Below are 17,821 nucleotides of genomic sequence, written 5' to 3' on the forward strand. Positions count from 1 at the left end.
ATCAGAGTTAACATATAGTGTTGACAGTGCTTTCCTGAAGTCAGATCTCAAGAGAATCCAGGTTATATTAATACAGTAAAAATGCTTAACAAGTTAGTTAACTATTCTCTATGATAGGAAGCTTATTCACTTAGACCGGATTGTGGCATTCTCACTACTGTGATGGAAAAGTAAACTCAGCTTCATTAATCAGTATGTTAATTCCTACTCGTAATAAGAACACACTGATTGGGGAGGCAATATGGTGTTGGGTTAAAGTATAATTTTTGGTTATAGACAATAGATTTAAATGTCAGTTCAGTGGAAGGATTGATGCTAAAGCTGAAGCTCCAATATTTTGGCCACCTCATGCGACGAGTTGACTCACTGGAAAAGACTCTGATGCTGGGAGGGATTGGGGGTGGGAGGAGACGGGGACGACAGAGAGTGAGATGGCTGGATGGCATCACCGACTCTATGGACATGAGTTTGAGTGAACTCCGGGAGTTGGTGATGGACAGGGAGGCCTGGCGTGCTGTGATTCATGGGGTCGCAAAGAGTCAGACACGACTGAACTGAACTGAATATCACTTCTGACCCCAGTGATATGGTACAACAAAAACATCATAACATTATAGAAAATAACAATCTTTCTTGAGTAAGGCACTGCTCGTTTTTATTTATTAATTTTAATTTTGTTTATTTTTTGACTCCACTGGGTCTTCATTGCTTCACAAGTTTGTTCCAGTTGTGGCGAGTGGGGGCTACTCTCTAGTTGCAGTGTGTGGGCTTCTCTTTGTGGTCGCTTCTCCTGTTGTGGAAAAGGGCTCTGGGACATGCGGGCCTCAGTATTGTGGCCACTGGGCTCTTGAGCACAGGCTCAATAGCTGTAGCACATGGGCTGACTTGTTTCACAGCATGTGGGATCTTCCTGATTCAGGGATTGAGCCTGTGTCTCCTCAATTGGCAGGCAGACTCTTCAACACTGAGCCACCAAGACTCTGTTCTAAGTGTTCACGTATACCATTTTATTTTATTTTGTCAGGGAGAGGGAAATTCTCCACCTCTACCCATCTTGTGGTTAGACTGATAAAAAAAAATTGATACAAGACAGATTAACAGGAGAGAAAAAAGTTTAATTTGTGTACACAAAGTTCTCATGGAAATAAGACCTAAGTGGCCAAAGGAGGCAACTTTTATATTTCTTAGACAAAGAAACAATAATTTTGAGAGAAATTGAAAAGGCAAACAATTTTGGGTGCTCAGTTAGTAAGGAATTTAAGCAAAGTTTGGACTTGGGTTGAAAATTAGTAGAGAACAAGCGAGGTTTGTTTATATAGGTCTCTCAGCTCTGCTTTCTGTCTCTCTGATGATGCCTTTCTACCTCCCAATACAAGAAGGGCACCTTTCATGAGGGAGATATATTTTTTGCTTTCAGAGAGAGAGCTGCTGCTGCTGCTACTGCTAAGTCACTTCAGTTGTGTCTGACTCTGTGTGACCCCATAGACGGAAGCCCACCAGGCTCCCCCGTCCCTGGGATTCTCCAGGCAAGAACACTGGAGTGGGTTGCCATTTCCTTCTCCAATGTGTGAAAGTGAAAAGTGAAAGTGAAGTCGCTCAGTCGTGTCCGACCCTTAGAGAGAGAGCGAGCAGGGTCAAATGTCCCTCTTTGATCAGTCATTTCTTAAGTAATTTTAATTCAAAATAATCAATATGTATTGAAGCATATTTTGAAGTGGCTGCCCTTGGCCCAGTTGGTTTTCATAAAAATCATATGAGGTTTACTTTTGTCCTCAGAGTATTTTTCTTATTTCCATTTTGCTGTTGGAAAACAGACAATTTAAAATTCATTAAATTTAGGGCCCTTTATTGATCATTTCTACAAGCTGACATTAGGGAAACATGAGGTATTAGCACCAATATTACTACCACCAGTCTACCTACATCCTTTAATAATACTCCTTTATGACTTAGTGACTCAACGGCAATGACTACTACTTTTTACTATAACTGTAACTACTACAGCAATCACTGTACTTACCATGTGCTAGGCATTATGACACACTTTTATAACAATTTCAATCATTTATTCTTTATAAAAACTCAGTGCATAAGTTCTATTGTTATTCTCATTTTATTATTCAAGACCTGACTTTGTAATTCTTCGATATTCTATAGATAATAAGTGCTAGAGTCAGGGTTAAACCTCTATATAAATTCACCTAGTATTTTATTAATGAAGGGTCTCTGTGGTGATGAGAATGATGATGATAATGAAGATAAGGATAAACATTCTGGAAGTTTTTTTACTGATGACAGAATTTTCTTGCTTCAGTTTCTTACCTTAAAGTCAAGAACCTAACAATTACACCCATCCAGGATAGAATTAATATTTGAGATATTAATTTTTAAAAGTAATGAAATCCATGCCATAACTTTTAAATACTTTTGTCAAACTGCATTCAATGCTTATTTACTGCATATTATTCTAACAAACTGAATTATAACATTTCTCTATACACATAATGGATTAAATTAGTACTTTGTATTAGAGAAATACGTGGCTTCCCTGGTGACTCGGTGGTGAAGAATTTGCCTGCCAATACAGGGACACAGGTTCAATCCCTGGGATGAGGGAACCCACTCCAGTATTTTTGCCTGGAAAATCCCATGGATAGAGGAGCCTGGCAGGCTATGGTCGATGGGGTTGCAGAGTCAGACACGACTTAGCTACTAAATAACATTGAAGCGGTTATTGTAATGTCAATAGAAAAAGAAAGCGGCAATCTCACAGAAAGGAAATAAGATATAGTTGCCAACATTTATAATGCATCACAATGTATAAGCTAATACCTTAGATTAATTCAGCCATCAGTGAGGTCATCACAATAAACCAATGAACATGCATAGTGTCCAAGGTGAGACTTCCCAGAATAGCATAAAATATGTACACATTTTAAAATATATACACATTCTAAAATTTGAACACATTTTTAAAGAATACAACTCACATAAAACACTCAAAGATTTATCTTTCCATTGGCTAATTATTTTAACATTAAATCTTAACAGTTTTAACACAGATAGCATGCTATATTGGGCAAAGAGTGAAAAATAGAGTCTCGGTCTACACTTTCATCTTTGCTGACAACTATTGCTGTGTGCTCAGGATTTGTGCTCAGTTGCTTAGTCATGTCCAATTCTTTTGTGACCCTTTGGGCTAAAGCCCACCAGGCTCATCTGTTTATGAAATTTTTCAGGCAAGAATACTGTAGTGGTTTGCCATTTCCTACTCCAGGGGATCGTCCCAACTCAGGGATTGAACCCCCATCTCCTGCATTGGCCCTCAGATTCTTTACCACTGTGCTACCTGCAAAGCCCCAACTATTACTATAACTTTAGCCATAAATACTTTAGCAATCTTGGGCACAGATTAAACTCACTTTAAAACATCTTCTGACTCTGATACTTTATATTTCTATTGTACTTTTAGAAAATGCAGAGATAGGAGACTTTATTTAAATCTTGTTAGATAAATTAAGAATCTATGTATAAGACAATGGCCATACTCTAATGTATTACTATTGTGGATACAATAAAATAATCTGATATATTTCCAATTATTCATCCATAAAAATTTACAGATACAGCAAATAACATTTTAGGGATCACTTCAGAAGAGGGGGTTAAAAATATATTTCTTCAACCTTAATGCCTTTTAACATTATGGCTTAATCTCAAGGTTGTTGTGATTATCTACCTACCTATTTATCTATTTACTTATTTATGCTGTTTTCTTTGTAAACATGGGCCTGTTGCATAGCCTCCATACTCATTTATAGAAAAGATTAAAACTATAAATCATCACAACTCATAAGCTGCCTACTTAGAGCTGAACAGCCAGCACAGCACCAGAACTGATGGAGATTTATGAATCTCAGACAGCTGCTCGCACCCAACTTCAAGAACATAAAGGGAAAGGAAAGATTTCAAATTAATTTGGTGTCCATAGATAACACTTATGTAAAGAGATGGGATCAGCTACCTAGAGGGCAAAACTTCTAGGAAAAGGAGGATACACGAAAAGAGTGTGTATTGACCCTTTTCTGTTCTCCATGTTGAAATCCCAGCTCTGTATGAGACCTAATTGAAGACATTGGCTTTTTAGAGTTTTATCCAACCAGGTCCCTGGGGGCTCAGTGGTAAAGGATCTGCCTGCCAATGCAGGAGACCTGGGTTTGATCCCTAGGTCTGGAAGATCCCCTGGAGAAGGAAATGGCAACCCGTTTTAGTATTTTTGCCTGGAGAATTCCACCGAGGCTGGTGGGCTACATTCCATGGGGTCACGAAAGAGTCAGACATGACTTAACAACTAAACAAGAAAACCAGCCAATAATAGTTTTCTATTCTTCTAATCTCTAGTAGATATTATGCCTTATACCATACCCAGGCATATATAACTGTTGTTTCAGTCAGGTCATACCTTTTGGTGCTTAAATAAAATTTCAAGCCTTTTAGAAAGAATTAGGAGTTTTACCTTATTCACCTAGCACACAGTATCTAGTTGTTCCAACAGTTTTTAGCCTTGCTGAGTCTTACAGAGTTGAGATGACTTTTGAAAACAAGTCACTCAATGGTTTTCTATTGCATAAAAAAGTGATTTAGATTTTTTTTCCTTAAGTAGGTATTTTTTCTCTAAAAAATTCCTTAGATAACATTGATTATATGAAGTAGATAAAATTATACTAAAATAAATAAACTTGAAGTTTAAAAACAGTGCCTACATTTGTATTCATGCAATTTTTAAAGAGACAGAAAAGAGACATGGTCTTCATTAGCAGTTGATCAGAGCTTCTTAAGTTTATGTGAAACAAACCTTTTAGCTCAAGGTAGAGAAGGAAAAAGCAAAAGAAACAGCAAGTTGATTTAAGTGGAAAAGGAAATAACAAGTTAGTGCCAAGTCATAAAACAGGCATAAAATGTGAGCTATACTATTTACCACATTTGTTACATTTATTACCAAACATGTCTTGTGTTTATTTACCTATGTGCTTATACAAATATATATCTTTTTAATTTCAAGGTGGTAAAAAAGCAAATTGGAAACATAAGAATTTTTATCATTTTATAATAGATATTGGGAAAGAAAATATAAGACCTATTAATCATTTTAGAATAAATATTATAATTTAATAATTTTGCTTTGACTTGGTAAACCAGCTTTGTCCTAATGGGTTAGAAATATTCTGCAGTTTTCAGTATTGTTGACAATGGAAAACAAATGTATGACAAAGTATTTGAGAAAGAAAAATATATCTTAAGGTCATGGGTACTATAGAGGGGACTAGATATTTTAGAGTCAATTTATGATATCTGGTCATGATGACCAGATGATTAACAAAAAAAGGTAGCAAAATGATCTGCCATTATTTCTAAGGGTGTGTGAAATTGGCTTTCCTATTGAAAGTGACAATTAAAAGCAGTTAGAGTTTTAGTAAAAACATGATGAGGAAAACAACTGTCTTTCCCCAGGCCAGAATAAGAGAATGCAACAGACTCCTACCCTAGATGATATGCTTTCTCAGGTGTAAAAATGAAGTATGATATAAACCTTCATGGAAGAATCTTGGCATAACATGGATATAAAATGTGGCACTGTAAAATGTTAATCCATATTACAGAATTTAGTTCACATCACAGTCACAGTATTGTTCAATAGTGTCTCCTAGTATAAGGTAAATAAGCAGGGTGACAATATACAACCTTGACGTACTCCTTTTCCTATTTGGAACCAGTCTGTTGTTCCATGTCCAATTCTAACTGTTGCTTCCAGACCTGCATACAGGTTTCTCAAGAGGCAGGTCAGATGGTCTGGTATTCCCATCTCTTTCAGAATCGTCCACAGTTTATTGTGATCCACACAGTCAAAGGCCTTGGCATAGTCAATGAAGAAGAAATAGATGTTTATCTGGAACTCTCTTGCTTTCTCCATAATCCAGCGGCAATTTGATCTCTGGTGCCTCTGCCTTTTCTAAAACCTGCTTGAACATCTGGAAGTTCATGATTCACATATTGCTGAAGCCTAGCTTGGAGAATTTTGAGCATGACTTTACTAGCGTGTGAGATGAGTACAATTGTGCGGTAGTTTGAGAATTCTTTGGCATTGCCTTTCTTTGGGATTGAAATGAAGATTGACTTTTTCCAGTCCTGTGGCCATTGCTGAGTTTTCCAAATCTGCTGACATATTGAGTGCAGCACTTTCACAGCATCATCTTTCAGGATTTGAAATAGCTCAATTGGAATTCCATCACCTCCACTCGCTTTGTTCATCGTGATGCTCTCTAAGGCCCACCTGACTTCACATTCCAAGATGTCTGGTTCCAGGTGAGTGATCATGCCATCGTGATTATCTTCGTCGTGAAGATCTTTTTTGTACAGTTCTTCTGTGTATTCTTGCCATCTCTTCTTAATATCTTCTGCTTCTGTTAGGTCCATACCATTTCTGTCCTTTATCGAGCCCAGCTTTGCATGAAATGTTCCCTTGATATCTCTAATTTTCTTGAAAAGATCTCTTGTTTTTCCTATTCTGTTGTTTTCCTCTATTTATTTGCATTGATCGCTGAGGAAGGCTTTCTTATCTCTCCTTGCTATTCTTCGGAACTCTGCATTCAGATGCTTATATCTTTCCTTTCCTCCTTTACTTTTCGCTTCTCTTCTTTTCACAGCTATTTGTAAGGCCTCCTCAGACAGCCATTTTGCTTTTTTGCATTTCTTTTCCATGGGGATGGTCTTGGTCCCTGTCTCCTGTACAATGTCATGAACCTCCATCCAGAGTTCATCAGGCACTCTATCTATCAGATCTAGTCCCTTAAATCTATTTCTTACTTCCATTGTATAATCATAAGGGATTTGATGGAGGTCACATCTGAATGGTCTAGTGGTTTTCCCTACTTTCTTCAATTTAAGTCTGAATTTGGCAATAAGGAGTTCATAATCTGAGCCATAGTCAGCTCCTGGTTTTGTTTTTGCTAACTGTATAGAGCTTCTCCATTATTGGCTGCAAAGAATATAATCAGTCTGATTTTGATGTTGACCATCTGGTGATGTCCATGTGTTGAATCTTCTCTTGTGTTGTTGGAAGAGGGTGTTTGCTATGACCAGTGCGTTCTCTTGACAAAACTCTATTAGCCTTTGCCCTGCTTCATTTCCCAAGGTCAAATTTGCCTGTTAGTCCAGGTGTTTCTTGATTTCCTACTTTTTCATTCTAGTCCCCTATAATGAAAAGGACATCTTTTTGGGGTGTTAGTTCTAAAAGGTCTTGTAGGTCTTCATAGAACTGTTCAACTTCAGCTTCTTCAGCATTACTGGTTGGGGCATAGACTTGGATTACTGTAATATTGAATGGTTTGCCTTGGAAACGAACAGAAATCATTCTGTCATTTTTAAGATTGCATCCAAGTACTGCATTTCGGACTCTTTTGTTGACCATGATGGCTACTCCATTTCTTCTAAGGGATTCCTGCCCACAGTAGTAGATATAATGGTCATCTGAGTTAAATTCTCCCATTCCAGTCCATTTTAGTTCACTGAATCCTAGAATGTCGACGTTCACTCTTGCCATCTCCTGTCTGACCACTTCCAATTTGCCTTGATTCATGGACCTAACATTCCAGGTTCCTATGCAATATTGCTCTTTACAGCATTGGACCTTGCTTCTAGCATCAGTCACATCCACAACTGGGTATTTGTTTTGCTTTGGCTCCATCCCTTCATTCTTTCTGGAGTTATTTCTCCACTGATCTCCAAGTAGCATACTGGGCACCTACCGACCTAGGGAATTCCTCATTCACTATCCTATTATTATGCCTTTTGATACTGTTCATGGGGTTCTCAAGGCAAGTATACTGAAGTGGTTTGCCATTCCCTTCTCCAGTGATAAACATTTGTATATTGTCACCCTGCTTATTTAACTTATATGCAGAGTACATCATGAGGAACGCTGGGCTGGAAGAAGCACAAGCTGGAATCAGGATTGCCGGGAGAAATATCAAAAACCTCAGATATGCAGATGACACCACCCTTATGGCAGAAAGTGAAGAGGAACTCAAAGGCCTCTTGATGAAAGTGAAAGAGGAGAGTGAAAAGGTTGGCTTGAAGCTCAACATTCAGAAAATGAAGATCATGGAATCTGGTCCCATCACTTCTTGGGAAATGGATGGGGAAACAGTGGAAACCATGTCAGACTTTATTTTTTTGGGCTCCAAAATCACTGCAGATGCTGATTGCAGCCATGGAATTAAAAGACGCTTACTCCTTGGAAGGAAAGTTATGACCTGCCTAGATAGCATATTAAAAAGCAGAGACATTACTTTGCCAACCAAGGTCTGTCTTGTCAAGGCTATGGTTTTTCCCGTGGTCATGTATGGATGTGAGAGTTGGACTGTGAAGAAAGCTGATTGCCGAAGAATTGATGCTTTTGAACTGTGGTGCTGGAGAAGACTCTTGAGAGTCCCTTGGACTGCAAGGAGATCCAACCAGTCCATTCTAGAGGAGATCAATCCTGGGTGTTCATTGGAAGGGCTGAAGCTGAAACTCCAATCCTTTGGCCACCTCATGCGACGAGTTGACTCACTGGAAAAGACTCTGATTCTTGGAGCGATTTGGGGTAGGAGGAGACGGGGACGACAGAGAATGAGGTGGCTGGATGGCATCACCGACTCGATGGACATGAGTTTGAGTGAACTCCGGGAGTTGGTGATGGACAGGGAGGCCTGGCGTGCTGTGGTTCATGGGGTCGCTAAGAGTCTGACACGACTGAGCGACTGAACTGACTGAACTGAACTGAGTATAATGTAATAAGTACAAACAGTCATCTATGTCGCATTCTTGCGAAAATGTTTATCATGTGTCTGTTCAGAAGGAAACATGGGATGGATGCAGAATTTGCCAAGATAACTACAGTAATATGACATGAACCAAGATTAGCAATATGATTGATTTAAAAAGCTGAGTTCATTAGAAATTAGAGACATAATAACTAAATGCAAATGGGTACACACTGCTTAGATTCTAGATTTTTTTTCAGTTCAGTCGCTCAGTCGTGTCCAACTCTTTGCGACCCCATGAATCACAGCACACCAGGCCTCACGGTCCATCACCAACTCCTGGAGTTCACTCAAATTCATATTCACAGAGTCGGTGATGCCATCCAGCCATCTCATTCTCTGTTGTCCCCTTCTCCTCCTGTCCCCAATCCCTCCCAGCATCAGAGTCTTTTCCAGTGAGTCAACTCTTCTCATGAGGTGGCCAAAGTATTGGAGTTTCAGCTTTAGCGTCATTCAGTTCAGTTCAGTTTAGTTCAGTCGCTCAGTTGTGACTGACTCTCTGAAACATCATGAATCACAGCACGCCAGGCCTCCCTGTCCATCACCAACTCCCAGAGTTCACTCAAACTCATGTGCATTGAGTCGGTGATGCCATCCAGCCATCTCATTCTCTGTCATCCCCGTCTCCTCCCGCCCCCAATCCCTTCCAGCATCAGAGTCTTTTCAAGTGAGTCAACTTGTCACATGAGGTGGCCAAAGTATTGGAGTTTCTGCTTTAGCATCACTCCTTCCAATGAACACCCAGGATTGATCTCCTTTAGAATGGACTGGTTGGATCTCCTTGCAGTCCAAGGGACTCTCAAGAGTCTTCTCCAGCACCACAGTTCAAAAGCATCAATTCTTCGGTGGTCAGCTTTCTTCACAGTCCAACTCTTACATCCATACATGACCATGGGAAAAACCATAGCCTTGACTAGACAGACTTTTGTTGGCAAAGTAATGTCTCTGCTTTTTAATATACTATCTAGGTTGGTCATAACTTTCCTTCCAAGGAGTAAGCGTCTTTTAATTCCATGGCTGCAATCAGCATCCGCAGTGAATTTGGAGCCCCCAAAAATAAACTCTGACACTGTTTCCACTGTTTTCTCATCTATTTCCATGAAGTGTTGGGACCACATGCCATGATCTTTGTTTTCTGAATGTTGATTTTTTAAAGGGCTATGAAAGATATCTTTGAGGGAATGGCAAAGTAAGCTTTCAAAAATGGATTTCATTTAGATAGTACTATCAGTTAATTTTCTTAGGTCTGGTTATGATAGTGTGGCTATGTAGGGGAATGCTTTTATTGATAAAATATGTGTTTTGAAGTATTTAGTGATGAAGTGTTATGAAATTTGAAATTCTGAATGGCTTAGAGCAAAAAATGAGAGAGGAGAAGGATGGGAAGACAGAATGAATGTGGAAAGGATGATTGGGGAAACAGATAACACAGGTGGAAGTGTAGAATTATGCTCACTGGTAAATCTGAGTAAATGTATATATTGATGATCATTTACATTTCCTTTCTATATTCTTCTACTTTTGATGAATTTGCAAATTAGATGAGATTAGATATTTTAGAGGAAAATTTATCACATCTGGTCATCCTGATTTTAAAAAAAAATAGGTAGCAAAATAATATGTGTAAATGTGATATGAAAGTTTGTGAAATTACTGTGTCTGGCATGCTGTGATTCATGGGGTCGCAAAGAGCCGGACACGACTGAGTGACTGAACTGAACTGAACTGAATTTAAAAAAGGAGTGTTTTATTTATAAGTGAATTTCTCAGTTCAATAGTGTTAAATATGCCTCTTTTTTTTTTTTAAGGGCAAGAATGGGTTCAGTAGAGGAACTTGGAGTTAATAGCTCAGTGGTGGCTTTAATAATGAAAGTTAATATTTGCTATGTACTTATTATGTTCTTATAATAAAGGTTTTTGTACAGATTTGGTACCAGGAATGGCTCTTGAGAAACAGAATTTTAGGATGAGTCTCCTGAATTTGTTCTAGGGGCTATGGAATTGACTCTTAAATGTGACTTGATTTAAAGATGTCAGTGATTCTATTTCCAGTAGTAAAGAGAGCACGGGTAAAGTCCAGAGAGTGATCTGGCAGTAGAGCTATGAAAAATATCACCATCATTTACCCCTAATCAACCACTTACAAGATGCAAATAGCCAAGTAATTGTAAATATATTTTTGAACATTTTGTCAAACTGATGAATATAATGAGATTGGATGTGGCTGGTAAAATCATTGGACAGTGTGGGAAAAGGAAAGGATGAAATCAGGGGTTTCACTCCCTAGCTCAAACACTGCACTAGTGACCTACAGGCTTCTGTATGTCTAGAAGGAGAACCTGTCTCCTGTGGCCAAAGATCGAAGATTGCTGAAAATCAAGCTGAGAATCTCATCCGGTCACTGGCTGAATATCAACGCAACTAGAACTCCCAGTCTTTCAGGGTGTCTACTCTAAAGTGAGGCCATTGACTAGGAAGTAACGGGATCCTGAAAGTTGTAATGAGATGTGTGGAAAGACTCTAATGAAGCTGGGGACACTGATCCTCTGATTTCTGCAGTCTTTTTTTTGTGAGTGAAAGCAGCCTCTCCACCTCGTGTGGAAGTCTGGTTCTATTTCTCCGAGGAGCCTGGCTGATACAATTTCAAAACTTTTTATTGAACTCAATGGAATACTTTTCTTAACTTCTATAGAAATGATGAAATAGTTTTCCACATGTAACTCAGATGCTATGTAGGTTTCCTTGATTTGGGGAGATGTGGTTAAAATTGACCAGTGACCCGACTCTGAGCTTTCAAAGTTTCAGTTCAGTTCACTCGCTCAGTTGTGTCCGACTCTCCGTGACCCCATGAATCACAGCACGCCAGCCCTCCCTGTCCATCACCATCCCCCAGAGTTCACTCAAACTCATGTCCATAGAGTCGGTGACGCCATCCAGCCATCCCATTCTCCATCGTCCCCATCTCCTCCCACCCCCAATCCCTCCCAGCATCAGAGTCTTTTCCAGTGAGTCAACTCGTCGCATGAGGTGGCCAAAGTATTGGAGTTTCAGCTTTAGCATCAGTCCCTCCAATGAACACCCAGGATTGATCTTTATAATGGACTGGTTGGATCTCCTTGCAGTCCAAGGGACTCTCAAGAATCCTCTCCAGTCCACAGTTCAGAAGCATCAATTCTTTGGTGATCAGCTTTCTTCACAGTCCAACTCTCACATCCATACAAGACCACGGGAAAAACCATAGCCTTGACAAGACGGACCTTGGTTGGCAAAGTAATGTCTCTGCTTTTTAATAGGCTATCTAGGTTGGTCATAACTTTCCTTCCAAGGAGTAAGCGTCTTTTAATTTCATGGCTGCAATCAGCATCTGTAGTGATTTTGGAGCCCCCAAAAATAAAGTCTGACACTGTTTCCACTGTTTCCCCATCTATTTCCCATGAAGTGATGGGACCAGATATCATGATCTTCATTTTCTGAATGTTCAACTTCAAGCCAAACTTTTTACTCTCCTCTTTCACTTTCATCAAGAGGCTTTTTAGTTCTCTTTATTTCTGTCTCCCTCCTTGCTTCAATTTTTTTTTCCTCACAGTATCTTAATTTGGATCTATGACAACCCAAATACAAAATTCAGTACCTTTGCTTTTTTGTAAGAAATTTTACTATTGCTTAGTAATTAAAGAGTTAAAGTAAGGTTACAGAGAAATGAAACAGATTTTTCTATCACTTCTACCATCTTTTGTGCTTTCCTTATGTTCCTTTCAATTTATTTCTTATTCTGTTCTGCCCCAGTTGGTCCTAGGGACTATACAAATAAAAATCTCCTGCATGAATAAAGATTGCATCTTTCTTCTTTAGAAACCTTGGCATGAATATCTTTCCAGGCACCAGAGGAATCACTTCCCAGTCAAAGTGTCTTTTAACAAAAGCAGTTGTCATTGCTGTTGTTCAGTTGCTAAGTCATATTTGGTTCATTGCGACCTCAAGGACTGCAACAAGCCAGGCTTCTCTGTCCTCCACTATCTCATGGAGTTTGCTCAAATTTTTGTCCATTGAGTCAGTGAAGCATCTCATCCTCTGCCACCCCCATCTTCTTCTGCCATCAATCTCTCCCAGCATCAGGGTCTTTTCCAATGAGTTAGCCCTTCATAATAGGTAGACAAAGCATTTGAGCTTCAGCATCAGTCCTTCCAATGAATATTCAAGGTTGATTTCCTTTAAAATAGACTGGTTTTATCTCCTTTCTATCCAAGTGTCTCTCAAGAATCTTCTCCAGCACCACAACTTGAAAGCATTAATTCATTGGCATTCAGCATTCTTTATAATCCAACTCTCACTTTATGATCCAACTCTCACATCTGTACATGACTACTGGAAAAATCATAGCTTTGACTAGAAGGACCTTTGTCAGCAAAGTGATGTCCTGTTTTTTAAAGCACTATTTCGGTTTGTTAGGTTTTAGTTGGTGATGGATAGGGAGACCTGGCGTGCTGCAGTTCAAGGGGTCACAGGGTGTTGGACATGACTGAGCGACTGAACTGAACTGATTTAGGATTGTTATAGCTTTCCTACCAAGAAACAGGAGTCTTTTAATTTCATGGCTGCAGCCACCGTCTGCAGTGATTTTGGAGCCCAAGAAAAGAAAATCTGTCACTGCTTCCACTTTTTCTCCATCTATTTGCCATGAAATGATGGGACTGGATGCCATGATTTTAGTTTTTGAATGCTGAGTTTTAAGCCAGCTTTTTCATTCTCCTCTTTTACCCTCATCAAAAGGCTCTTTAGTTCCTCTCGACTTTCTGCCATTAGAGTGGTATCATCTGTATTGTTGTTCAGTCACCCAGTCACGTCTGACTCTTTGTGACCCCATGGACTGCAGCATGCCAGGCCTCCCTGTCCCTCACCATCTCCCAAATTTTGCCCAGATCATGTCCATTGCATCAGTGATGCCATCCTGCCATCTCATCCTCTGATGCCCTCATTTCCTTCTGCCCTCAATCTTTCCCAGTGTCAGGGACTTTTCCAGTGAGTCAGCTGTTTGCATCAGATGACCAAAATACTGGAGTTTCAGCTTCAGCATCAGTCCTTCCAATAAGTATTCAGACTTGATTTCCCCTAAGATTGACTGGTTTGATCTCCTTGCTATCCAAGTGACTCTCAGGAGTCTTCTCCAGCACCACAGTTCAAAGGCATCAATTTTTCTGCACTCCACCTTCTTTACAGCCCAGCTCTCACAACCGTACATGACCACTAGAAAGACCATATCCTTGACCATATGGACCTTTGTTGGCAGAGTAATAATGTCTCTGCTTTCAACACACTATCTAGGTTTGTCATAGCTTTCCTGCCAAGAATCAAATGTCTTCTGATTTCATGGCTACAGTCACCACCCGCAGGGATTTCAGAGCCCAAGAAGAGGAAATCTGTCACTGTTTTCACTTTCCCCTCCTCCATTTGCCATGAAGAAATGAGGCCAGATTCCATGATCTTAGTGTTTTCTAGTATTTAGTTTTAAGCTGACTCTTTCTCTCTCCTCCTTCACCATCATCAAGAGGCTCTTTAGTTGATTTTCGATTTCTGCCATTAGAGTGGTATCATCTGCATATCTGAGGTTGTTGATGTTTCTCCTGCCTATCTTGATTCCAGCTTGTAACACATCCAGCCTGGCATTTCTCATGATATGCTCAGCGTACAGATTAAACAAACAGGCTGACAGCAGACTGCCCTGTTTTACCCCTTTCTCAATCTTGACCAATCAGTTGTTCCATACAGGGTTCTAACTATTGCTTCTTGACCCACATACAGGTTTCTCAGGAGACAGGTAAGATGGCCTGGTATTCCCATCTCTTTAGGAGCTTCCCACAGTTCATTATGATCCACACAGTCAAAGGCTTTGGCATAGTCAGTGAAACAGAAGTAGATGTTTTTCTGAAATTTCCTTGCTTTCTCTATCATCCAGCTGGTTCCTTTTCTTTTTTTAAACCGAGCTTGGACATCTGGAAGTTCTTAGTTCACATATTGCTGAAGCCTAGCATGCATGATTTTAAGCATGGCCTTACTAGCATGGGAGATAGTGCAATTGTCCAATGGTCAGCACAATCTTTGGTACTACTCTTCTTGGGAACTGGGATGAGTATTGACCTTTTCCAGTCCTGTGGCCACCGCTGAGTCTTCCAATTTGCTGACATATTGAATGCAACACCTTAATGGCATTATCCTTTAGGGTTTTGAATAGTTGTACTGGAATTCTGTCGTATCCACTAGCTTTAGTAACCGACTGCTTCCTAAGGCCCACTTGACTTTGCTTTCCAGAATATCTGGCTCCAGGTGGCTGACCACACCATCATAGTAATCTGGTTCATTCATTTAGATCTTTTTAGTACAGTTCTGTGTATTCTTCCCATCTCTTTTTGATCTCTTCAGCATCTATTAGGTCTCTACCACTTCTGTCCTTTGTTGTACCCATCTTTGGGCAAAATCTTTTCTTGATGTTTCCAGTTTTCCTGAAGAGCTCTCTAGTCTTTCCCCTTCTGTTGTTTTCTTCTAGTTTTATACACTATTCATTGAAGAAGGCCTTCTTTTCTCTCATCTTCATATCTGAGGTTATTGATATTTCTCCCAGCAATGTTGATTCCAGCTTGTGCTTCATCCAGCCTGGCATTTCACATGATGTACTCTGCATAGAAGTTGAATAAACAAGGTGACAATATATAGCCTTGTCATATTCCTTTCCCAAGTGTGAATAAATCAGTTGTTCCATGTCTGATTCTCCTTCTCCCTAAAAAGAATTCTGCTACCAGGGATTAAAGTGTAATAACGGTAATGCCAGTTCATAGTTTATTTTTGATGTATTAATATGAACTGTTGTGTTAATAGATAGTCTCAAATTTACCATTCATTCTTTGCTGGCATAAGTTCTTTTCCCCTATTAATTTTTCAGCTTAGAGCTGAACTATATATTCAGTGATTTTGATTGAAGATATTTGATGTTGATTGGCTGGAGCATTTACCCATTTGCATTTAAAGTTATTATGCATGTTCCTGTTGCCTGTTTCTTAATTGTTTTGAGTTTGTTTTTTGTATGTCTTTTTTCTTTCCTTCCTCTTCTATTGTCTTTTCTTGTGCTTCTTGCCTTTGATATGATTCCCAAATGATATAGGGAAGCTCCTATATCATTTGCCATAAAACTGGCTTGGTGGTGCTGAATTCTCTTACTTTTAGCTTGTCTGTAAAACTTTTCATTTCTCTGTTGAATCTGAATGAGAGCCTTGCTCTATTGAGTATTTTTGGTTGTAGTGTTTTTTCCCTTTCATTACTTGAAATGTATTGCGCCACTCCCTTCTGGCTTGGCAGAGTTTCTGCTGGGAACTCAGCGAATAACCTTATGGGTATTCCCTGTGTATTATTTGTTGCTTTTCCCTTGTCGCTTTCAATATTTTTTCTTTGTATTTAATTTTTGTTAGTTTGATTAATGTGTGTCTTGGCATGTTTCTCTTTGGGTTTATCCTGTATGGAACTCTATGTGCTTCCTGGACCTGGGTCACTATTTACTTTCCCATGTTAGGGAAGTTTTTGACTATAATCTCTTCAAATATTTTATTGGACACTTTCTCTTTTTTATTCTTCTTCTGGAACCCCTATAATTTTGAATGTTGGAGTTTACTGTTGTTCCTGAAGCCTCTGAAACTGCCATCATTTCTCTTCATTCTTTTTTCTTTATTCTGCTCTGCAGCGGTGTTTTCCACCATCAATCATATCTTCCACTCACTTATCCGTTCTTCTGCCTTAGTTATTTTGCTATTAATTCCTTCTGGTGTATTTTTCATTTGTTGCTCATCGTTGTTTGTTCATTAGCTCTTCTGGGTCCTTGTTAAACATTTCTTGTAACTTCTCAACTGACTGGGGCACAGTTGCTCGCTCTGGGGGGAGGGCAGTAAGGTGGCAGGGACTGGGGCAGGAGTGCTTGCACTGGGAGGAGCCCCTCCTCGAGCCTGCAGAGGCAGGGGCTGGAGCCTGGAGAGAGGTTGTGACTGTGACCTCACCCTTTGCAATTCACTCAACAATGCTGATTCACTGCTATGAACATCCAGGCTTCTTTAAGGAGCATTCCTGGTTGCTGAGTTCCTCACTCCCATACCCTCAGGGGACATCTCTGCCCAGCACAGCAGTCCTCTCCCTGGTTCCACTCTCCTAACCCCCTGTTCCGCACCCAGCCCCTGCCAGCACTGAGGGACCCCCACCTCACACTTGGGCACGCAGGGCTATGTGTCGTGGACTGTCTGTGAGAGTCTCACTCTGTCCTGCCTGCCACAGACTGATTGCTGCGCTTTCCTCTGATAACCCCCGAAGCTCCCCTTCTGTCTCAGCTGATCTCCCTGCCAGGGAGGGGGCCTCCCAGGTACTATAACCGCTTCTCTTTTTCAGTCCCCCAGCAGGGGTGAGAGTCCTATCCCATTTCCACTTTTCTTTTTCTTCCCTCTCTCTTACTTGTCATACCCAGTTACACAAGGATCTTTTCTTGTCCTGGTAGGTGTCTGAGGTCCTCTGCTAGTGTTCAGTAGGTGCTCCGTGCAAATTGTTCCATTTGCAGAGGTATTCTTGTTACACCTGTGGGGAGAGGTGAGCTCCAGGTCCTCATATTCTACTATCTTGACCCCCAACCAAGTAATTCTAGTCTGCATTTCTATTTGCTCTACCTTCCTATTTGTTATTTGGTTTTGCTTTACTTTTTCTCTTATGGTTCTTGTACTAATTTCTTACAGTGTATACTTAGGTTTTTTTTAGTACTTTTTATTAAAGGAGGTATTTGGGGCTAAACATTTTTTTCTCAAAATAGCTCTTTCTGCATCCTGAGGGTTTTTATATTAAGCACTCTAATGTTTGTTTTGTTTTTACATGACACATAACATTCTCTTTGAACCAAGCTTTAGAGTAGTTATCTTATTTTTCTTGACTTTTTACGT

This window comes from Moschus berezovskii, chromosome 25, assembly GCF_049115385.1.
Source record: "Moschus berezovskii isolate FMDL1 chromosome 25, NW_MosBer_1.0, whole genome shotgun sequence".
In the NCBI taxonomy this organism is placed as follows: domain Eukaryota; kingdom Metazoa; phylum Chordata; class Mammalia; order Artiodactyla; family Moschidae; genus Moschus; species Moschus berezovskii.